The 9,783-nt window shown below is 38.3% G+C and overlaps 1 protein-coding gene across 1 annotated transcript in view; it reads right to left on the bottom strand.

Annotated features, from left to right (window-relative positions):
- LOC123378916 (synaptonemal complex protein 3-like) overlaps positions 1-9,783 on the bottom strand; it is a 71,055-nt gene that overhangs the window by 34,833 nt on the left and 26,439 nt on the right. The window lies entirely within an intron of this gene.

The following is a 9,783-nucleotide window of genomic DNA, read 5'->3' as shown; positions in this document are numbered from 1 at the left end:
TACATTCTAATATTTTCTTCACTACCTCATTCATTCATTCATTCATTCATTCACTGAGCTGTCCATTGATTCATAGCATTGTGAGTCAGTAGAGTAAGATGTGGTTTAAGACCGCTCTGAGGATAAATTTCAGGTGCCACAGAAAGAAGATTGGCATCATGGAATGATGACCTATAAGTGAAACCAGAACCCCAGATTTTCCCGTACTTGTGAGATCGTGGGTGTCTCTTGGTTGGGGATGACGGGAAAGGACCTGGTCCCTCCTGGGGTGTCATTGATGCCAGAGGCAGTCACTGAAGAAGAAAGACATGCCTAGGACATACATCTATTCTCCTCCAGGATCACATTTGGGGTATGCAGCTGGATTGGGGGCTGGCTGTGTAGACTGTGAGATACCTTACAGCTTGAACAGTTGTAGTTGTTAAGGTGGCTCTAAGATTGCCCTAAACTGGTTCTCTATCATGGGTGTGTGTGTCTGACGGGATAGCCCAATCTGTCACCCACCCTAATCCACTGGATTAAGGAGACCTCCTCTCCTCCAGTCATAAGGCAGATTGTGGAATATCAGGTCCTGATCCTAACTGTTGGTTGGCAGAGCTGCATGGAGATGGCATGCACAGAATTTACAGGTTTCCATATTTATGTATGAATCTGACAAAGAAAAAGTGGAACCCCGAGACACGCTATAGTGACCAGCAGGAGAACACTGAATACCCAGAATCCTCCTGAAACCTCACCTGGGCATTATCAACCCCCTAATGTTTGCTACTGGAGAGAAGCTGCCTCATTCATGGAGAGCCTGCAAAGACCTCATCTAGGGCAGCTGCCTGAACAGATGTTGCTTCTCTTATTCAACATTAATCTCTGCTAACTTTCATTGCTATCGGACTAATAACAAGGGCAGGTAAGACTAGGTAAGATCACAGCACAGGAAAACAAAATAAAGCTTTGTTTGGATGGGAAATGCCTTACATTCAGAAAAACTGTAGGACGTGGCTCATCTCTATTTGCATGAAGTGAGATAATATATGTGCCAATGGATTTTGAGAATATTGAGCCTGCAAGTCAGGGGACAGAATATAAGTCAATATGGGGGAGAACTTAATAACGTGGGAGCACAGAGATGTGACTCAGGGTTTGATGTCCTTAAAGGGGCCAACCCAGCAGCCTAATATGCATGTTATATAAGCTTGGACAACAACAGTCTACAGTAAATGGCATGGAAATATTGGAAAATTGAGGAATTGGCGAGAAGGTCCAGGGCGGAAGGTTTTTAGCTGTGATTTGTAACGTGAGATCATATGTCCTACCTCCAGCCTCTCTTTCTTTGGAGGGCAGAGAAGTCACTGCTCAAATAAGGAACGTGCTGGTGAAGTGGCACTGGCATCTTTGAGAAACTCAGTGCTGACTCTCCTCTGCAAACCATTGTTGGAAGCAAGCAATGCTGGCATGGAATTGGCAATCAATGGAGAAGACAGGATTCTCAAAAGGCAGGGTCCCAATGGTGGCACAAAACTATCATGGACAGGGTGAGCATCATTACCCTACTGGGCAGCAAGGCCAAGGTGGGGGTCAGTCTCATCTGACTGACCAGAATCTGTGGCAATGTTATAGACAGTAGTGTTCCAGGATCTAGATGTGTGTACAGCTAGCTGAGTTGTTATTTGCTTTTTATAAGGAAAACAAAAAATAAACAAAATGAGAGCTGGCAAGCAGAAAGCTGATGTTAGCAGCTGTAGTGGAAAACTGTAGTCTCCCACCAAGTATCCAGGTCTAAGTCATCCCCCAGGCCCAGACAGAGCCCTCTGAGTGAAGTGGTGGAAAAACCCAGCCAAGCCTTTCCTAAAAAACCCTTATCTATTTTACCAAGGTAATTGTGCACTGTGGTAAGGAGGATACCTGCATTTAAAAAAAAAGAATATTGAATATGAGTTCTCTGCTTATAAAGGGACTTATGAAGTCTAGGCAATAATGGACTTCTGTCTCATTTCTCTCTGACAGGACATCCAACGGTTCTGTGGGTCCACCCAGGGTTTTTTTTTTTTTCTCCAGACTCTCAGTATATAGTTGGCAATAATGTGCTTGGTAGGTGACAGAATCTTCATATTAGCACAAGTGACATTATATGGAAAGGCACACATGGAAGCCTACAAAGCTGCTATCTCCCTACAATATAAGAAAATAAAAGAAATACTAATTCTGTACTAAGAAAAGTGAGAAGACTCAGATTACTCACAAGCAAAAGAAAAAAAAGTAACTATGTGCATTGGTGGATAGGTTAACCAGCTTAAATGCAGTGATTATTTTAATGTGCAAGTATATTAAATCATCAAGTTGTATACCTTATATGTATACAACTTTTGTAAATTAAATCTCGATAAACCTTGGGAAAAACAAGAAAAAAAAGACATAAAATTGGGAACATTACTATCAGCCTTACAGAGATTTAAAAAAAAAAGATTATAAGTGATTTCTATGAAAGATGGCACCAAATTTAAATAAGTTACATGAAATGGACAATTTCCTGGAAACACAACTGGCAAAACTGACTGATGAAGAAATAGAAATTCTCAATACACCTATGAAAAAGTAAAGAAATTGAATCTATTATCAAAAACCTCAGAACAAAGAAAAGCTCAGGACCTGGTGGCCTCACTGGTGAATTCTACCAAATGCTAAAGAAGGACTACAAATCCTTCTCAAACGCTTCCCAAAGAATAGAAGAGAGGGGGGAAGCTTCCTAACTCATTTTATGAGGCCAACATTACCCTGATAGCAACGTGAGACTAGGACACCACAAGAAAAGTGCAGACCAATATCCTTTAACAATATAAATGCAAAAACACCAAAAAATATACTAGCAGACAAAACAGCAGTTTCCTTAATTAGAAGACTTTTAATTAAAAGGATTATACATCATCGTAAAGTGGGATTTATCCCAGGAATGTAAAGGGTGGTTCAACATATGAAAAACAATATAACACACCACACTAATAAAATGAAGGGAACAAACCACATGATTATCACAAAATGATGCAGGAAATGCATGTGACAAAACCCAATACTCTTTCATGGTAAAAAGCACTCAGAAAACTAGAATTAGAAGGGAATTTCCCTGGGGCACCTGGGTTGAGCTCAGTCAGTTGAGCATCCGACTTCGGCTCAGGTCATGATCTCACAGTTTGTGAGTTCGAGCCCCACATTGGGCTCACTACTGTCAGCGCAGAGCCTGCTTTGGATCCTCTGTCCTCTCTTTCTCTGACCCTCCCCTGCTCACGCTCTCTCCCTCAAAAATAAATAAACATTTAAAAAATTAAAAATAAGGGAATTTCCCCAACTTGAAAATGGGCATTTATGAAAAACCCACAGCTAATATCACACTCCATGGTAAAAGAATGAAAGTGTCCCCCTAAGACCACAAACAAGACAAAATGTTCACTCCTGCCACTTCTATTTAACACTGTACTGAAAGTTTTAGCCGGAGCAATTGGGAAAGGAAAAGAAATAAAAGGCATCAAATGTGGAAAGGAAGAAATAAACCTAAGGGCACCTGGGTGGCTCAGTCGGTTAAGCATCTGACTTTGGCTCAGGTCATGATCTCACGGTTTGTGGGTTTGAGCCCCACATCAGGCTCTGTGCTGACAACTCAGAGCCTGGAGCCCGTTTCGGATTCTGTCTGCCCCTCCCCCTGCTCTCTCTCTCTCTCTCTTTCTCTCTCTCTCAAAAATAAAATAAAACATTAAATTTTTTAATAAAATAAAAGAATAAATAAACCTAACTCTATTTGCAGATCACAGAATCTTATCTATTTAAAAATCCTAAGAAATCTATTACAAAAGTTCCAGAATACAAAATCAGTACACAAAATCCAGTTGTGTGTCCATATACTTGCAATGAACAGTCTAAAGAGGAAACTAAGAGAATAATTCCATTTCCATTTACAATAGCATTAAAAAGAATAAAATACTTGGGAGTAAAGTTAGTTGAGGAGATGCAAGACTTGTATGCTGAAAACAACAAGACATTGTTGAAAGAAGTTAAAGAGAACCTAAATAAATGAAAAGACACCCTGGGTTCATGGACAGGAAGATGTAATATTGTTAAGATGGCAACACTCTCCAAATTCGTCTGCAGTGTCAGTGTGATCCCTATCAAAATCCCAATGCCCTATTTGTAGAAATGGAGATGTGATCCTCAAATTCATATAGAATTGTAAGGGACTCCCAACACCAAAACAAACTTGAAAACAAAAAAAAACTGAGTACAAAGTTATGATAATTAAGACAGCGTGGACATTTTGGCTCTTTCCATAATTTGGCTATTGTGGATAGCACTGCTATAAACGTTGGGGTCCATGTGCCCCCTTCGAATCAGCATTTTTATATCTTTTGGATGAATACTTAGTAGTGGAATTTCTGGGTCATAGGGTAGTTCTACTTTTAATTTTTTGAGGAACCTCCGTACTGTTTTCCAGAGTGACTGCACCAGTTTGAATTCCCACCAACAGTGTAAGAGGGTTCCCCTTTCCCCACATCCTTCCAACATCTGTTGTTTCCTGGGATGTTAATTTAAAGAATATATATATATATATATATATATATATATATATATATATAAAGAGAGAGAGAGAGAGAGAGAGAGAGGGAATATACATATTCTTTATCATATGATTTCACTCATATGTGTAATTTAAGAAACACAACAGATGAACATGGGGGGGGGTAAGCAAAAATAAGATAAAAACAGAAAGGGAGTCAAACCATAAGAGACTCTGAAAGAAAACAAACTGAGAGTTGTTGGAGGGGAGGTGGGTAGGGAGATGGCTAAATGGGTGATGGGTATTAAGGAGGGCACTTGTTGGGATGAGCACTGGGTGGTATAAATAAGTGATGAATCACTGGGTTCTACTCCTGAAACCAATACTACATTGTATGTTAACTAACTTGAATTTAAATAAATATTTTTTTAAAAAAGATAGTGTGTACTGTCACAAGTGTAGACATTTAGACCAGTAGACTATAGAATTAGGGTCCAAAAACAAACACATACACATATGGCCATTGATATTCAACAAAGGTGCCAAGACCATCCAGTGGGAAAAGAACAGTCCTTTCAACAAATGGTGCTGGAACAACTGGGTATCCACATGCAAAAAGAAGGATGGTAGACCCTCTTCTCACAACGAACACAAAGATCCACTCAAAATGGATCAAAGACCTAAATATAGCTAGAACTATAAAGCTCTTTAAAGAAAACACAGGGGTAAATCTTCATGACCTTGGATCTGGCAATATTTTCTTAGATATAGCAACAAATGTACAAGCAACAAAAGAAAAACTGCATTAATAGGACTTAATAAAAATTTTAGCATGAAAGGACACTTTCAAAAGAGGGAGAAGACAACCTGTAGCATGGGAGAAAGTATTTTCAAATCATATATCTGATAAGCATCTAGTATCTAGACTATATAAAGAACTCTTACAACTCAACAACAAAAAGACAACTACATTTTAAAATGGACAAAAGACTTGAATATAGAAATTTCTCCAAAAAAGATAAGATCTACAAACAGCCAATAAGCACATGGAAAGATGCTCAACATCATTAGTCCTTAGGGAAATAGAATTCAAAATTACAATGAGACATCACTTCACACTAAGAATGCTATAATTTTTTAAAGAGGAAAATAATTTCTTCAAATAAATTTCCTGCCCCCCCTTTTCCTTCTGGGATCCCCAGAATGCAAATATTACTATGCCTGATGATGTCACTGAGTTCCCTCAACCTATTCTCATTTATTATCACTCTTTTTTCTTTTTGCTGTTCAGCTTGGTTGCTTTCCATTACTGTATCTTCCAGATTGCTATTCTGTTCTTCTGCATCCTCTGATCTGCTATTGACTCTCTCCAGTGTATTTTTAAATGTTTGTTTGTTTGTTTATTTTGAGAGAGAAAGAGGGAGGGATAGAGAGAGAGAGAATCCCAAGCAGGCTCCACACTGTCAGTGCAGAGCACAGTGCAGTTCTCCATCTCACAAACCATGAGATCATGTCCTGAGACGAAATCAGAAGTCAGACAGTTAACCGACTGAGCCACCCAGGCGTCCCCCTTCTAGTACTCTAGTGTATTTTGTATTTAAGTTATTGAATGCTACATCTCTGACAGCTTCTTTTTTATATATATCCCCCATCTTTATTGAAGGCTTCACTGCAACAACATGAATGGGCCTGCAAGGTATAATGCTAAGTAAAGGAAGTCAGATAGAGAGACAAATACCATATGATTTCACCCATATGTGAAATTTAAGAAACAAAGCAAATAAACAAAGTAAAAAAAAAAAAAGACAAAGAAAAAACAAGACTCTTAACTACAGAGAATAAACTGGTGGTTGCCAGATGGGAGGTGGGTGGCTGGACAGATGAAACAAATAAAGGGGACTAAGAGTACACTTACGGACCATGATGAGCACTGGTAATGTATACAACTATAGAATGATTATATTGTACAACTGAAACTTATATAACACTGTATGTTAATTAAAAATAAAAATAAAAATAAGTGTTGGCAATAATGTGGAGAAATTGTAACCCTCATATATTACTGGTAGAAATATAAAATGGTGCAGCCATCATGTCAAACAATTTGGTGATTCCCCGGTGTGTTAAATTAGAATAACCATATGATTCATCAATTTCACTGCTAGGTGTGCACCCAAAATAATTGAAAACAAGCACTTAAACAAAAGCTTCTACAAGAATGTTTATAGAAACACTATTCACAACAGCCAAGAGATGGAACCAGCTCAAGTTTGCATCAAATGAAGAATGGGTAAACAAATTTGGTATACCCATGTGGTGGAATATTATTTGGTCAATTAGAATGAATGAAGTTCTGATGTATGCTACAACATTCATGAACCTTAAAGACGTTATGCTAAGTGAAAGGTGCCAGACACAAAAGACCACGTGTTGTTTGATTCCATTTATATGAAATATTCAGAAGAGGCAACTTGAGAGAGACACAAAACAGATTAGTGTTCGCCAGATTCTGGGAACTGGGGGAATGGAAAATGACTGCTTAATGGGTAAGCGTTTCCTTTTGGGGTGACGAAAATGTTTTGAAGCTAATTAGAGGTGATGGTTGCACAACTTTGTGAATGTACTAAATGCTCCTGGATTGTACACTTTAAAATGATTAAAGTGGTAAACATTATGTTATGTGAACCTTAACACAGTAAAACAAGAAAAAGTAACAGGAAAAGTATGAAGGAAGATCCTACAGATTAAAAGGGACTTAAGAGACATCTCTACCAATCACAATGTATGATACTTATTTGGTTTCTGATTCAAATAATCAAACTGTTTAAAAAACTTTTTTTTTTACTATTGCTTAATGTTGACCTAATGGTTTGAATGGTTTTTCATGCAATAGAAGAAGCCTTATCACTAACTGGATATTTAATGATATTAAGAAATTATTTTTAGAACCAACAGTTTAGGAGCGCCTGGGTGGCTCTGTCGGTTAAACGTCCGACTTTGGCTCAGGTCATGATCTCACGTCATTGAGTCCGAGCCCCGGATCGGGCTCTGTGTTGACAGCTCAGAGCCTGGAGCCTGCTTCAGATTCTGTGTCTCCTTCTCTCTCTGCCCCTCCCCTGCTCATGCTCATTCTCTCTCTCTCTCTCTCTCTCTCTCTCTCTCTCTCTCTCTCTCTCAAAAATAAATAAAGATTAAAAATAATTTTGAAAAAAGCTTGGTTTTGCTTGTTTCCCTTGCCTGAGGAGAAATAAATATGTTGCTAAGGCCGATGTCCAAGAGATTACTGCTGATGTTTTCTTTTAGGTGTTTTATAGTTTCAGGCTTCACATTTAGGTCTATAATCCATCTCTAGTTTATTGCTGTGTATGGTGTTAAGAAAGTGGTCCGGTTTCATTCTTTTACATGCAGCTGTCCAGTTTCCTCGACACCATTTATTGAAGAGACTGTCTTTTCTCCATTGTATATCCTTGCCTCCTTTCTCATAGATTAATTGGCCATATAAGTGTGGGCTTATTTCTGGGCTCTCCATTTTGTTCCAGTTATCTATGTGCCTATTTTTGTGCCAGTATCATACTGTTTTGATCACAGTTTGGGTCTCCTTCATTTAGTTGCCCTGTGTACAGAATCTGACCATTACATGAGTAGAATCATGGGACTATGAATTTTCCAGTTTCCAGGATCCTCCATATCTACTATTCTCGAAGTCCTGGGAGCCTTCCAGGAATTGTTTCTCAGCCTCGTATCATGGAAGAAAGCATATCTTGGGCGTCATATACCCTTGTTCTTGCCTTAGGTCTACTAATGGCCAGCCAGATAACTACAGGAAAGTTGTTCAAACTTGATATTGGAAAGGGATATCTAAAAGCATCAAAACCAGTGCTGTAGGCCCAGACCCTGTGAACAGAAGCTCTTTACAACTGCTCAAGCCTACTTGAAGAGAAGGAGGATCCTTAACCTGGATTTCACTGCCAATCCTCCCAAGCCTCCAGGTTTCTTCCTAACCTTCTGTTCCTGACTGGACCCAAAAGGTAACCCTTTAAACTAGGTTTTGGAGATGGGCTTTTAGGAAGTCAGGAAAGGTGAATTCTGACAACTGAAATCTAGCAGTGGGCTAAGGGGAAGCATAAATTTAGAATGAAAAGTAGAACCATAATTGACGAAGGTGTTAGATTTACATTGGGATACAGACAACACTTACTGCCTTGGACATTAAGTAAAAGAGAGACATCACTTATGTGTGTGACTCACAGAAGAATTATTTATTCAAAAGGTAATTTTCAAAAAAATACATGTGAAATTTGACTTTTATGTATTCAACTTGATAAGAATATATCTGGAATATAAGAGAAAGTTGGTACATCTATTTGACTATTATTTACATAAGGAACAAAGACAAGAACAACAAACTGCATTATAACCCCTAAGCTCTAATTTGCTATCTTAATATTGGTTAATTTGAAACTTTACCATGTACCAAGTTTCCATGTACTATGTGTGTGTATAAATACATACATACATATATACATATGTGTATGTATATATACATATGTATACATATATGTATATGTGTATATACACATATATATGTGTATATATACATATGTATGTATGTATACACACATGCATATACATGTGTATACATGTATATAGTATGTCACTTCAAAACATTTGAAAAGCCCTAGATTAGATGGCCTCACATAACCTTCCAACTCCATGGCTTCCTCTCTCTCTCATTTCAGAGTTCTCAGTGTTCTTTACCGCACTTTTTCACATTGCACAACTCTACACACTTTTAGTATAACTTCATCTGTCCCAGCCTACACATCCTAAAACCTCAAGTGGCAGTCACTGTGGGACTTTTATAGGGACCAGAAGTACAAACACATATTATGTAAGAGCATCATGCCCTGAAAAATCCCAACTGTATCTTATATAATACTTTTAATACTCAACATTTACATTTACATTTAATCCCTTGATTTTGAAGCCCCATCAAATGTTAATTCTCAGTCCACTCTAATTTACAGCGGAAAGAGATATATTTGCAATGGTATCTTACCCACACAACATGCAACACAATCTTAGGCAAAGGGGAGGACCCCAACATTTCCTACAATGATATCTCAGAATGGGAAGGAATGTTAAAAGTTAATTTCAGTAATCCTCACATCCAATGGTCCCTCTGAGCATCAACATTCATTCATAGGCTCTGCCTCCAGTGTAAATACTCTGGTGCAATTCTGTAA

The sequence above is a fragment of the Felis catus genome, assembly GCF_018350175.1.
Source record: "Felis catus isolate Fca126 chromosome X unlocalized genomic scaffold, F.catus_Fca126_mat1.0 chrX_random_Un_scaffold_70, whole genome shotgun sequence".
In the NCBI taxonomy this organism is placed as follows: Eukaryota; Metazoa; Chordata; class Mammalia; order Carnivora; family Felidae; genus Felis; species Felis catus.
The sequence above is the reverse complement of the archived record's forward strand: the minus strand, read 5'-3'. Positions and strand labels throughout refer to the sequence as shown.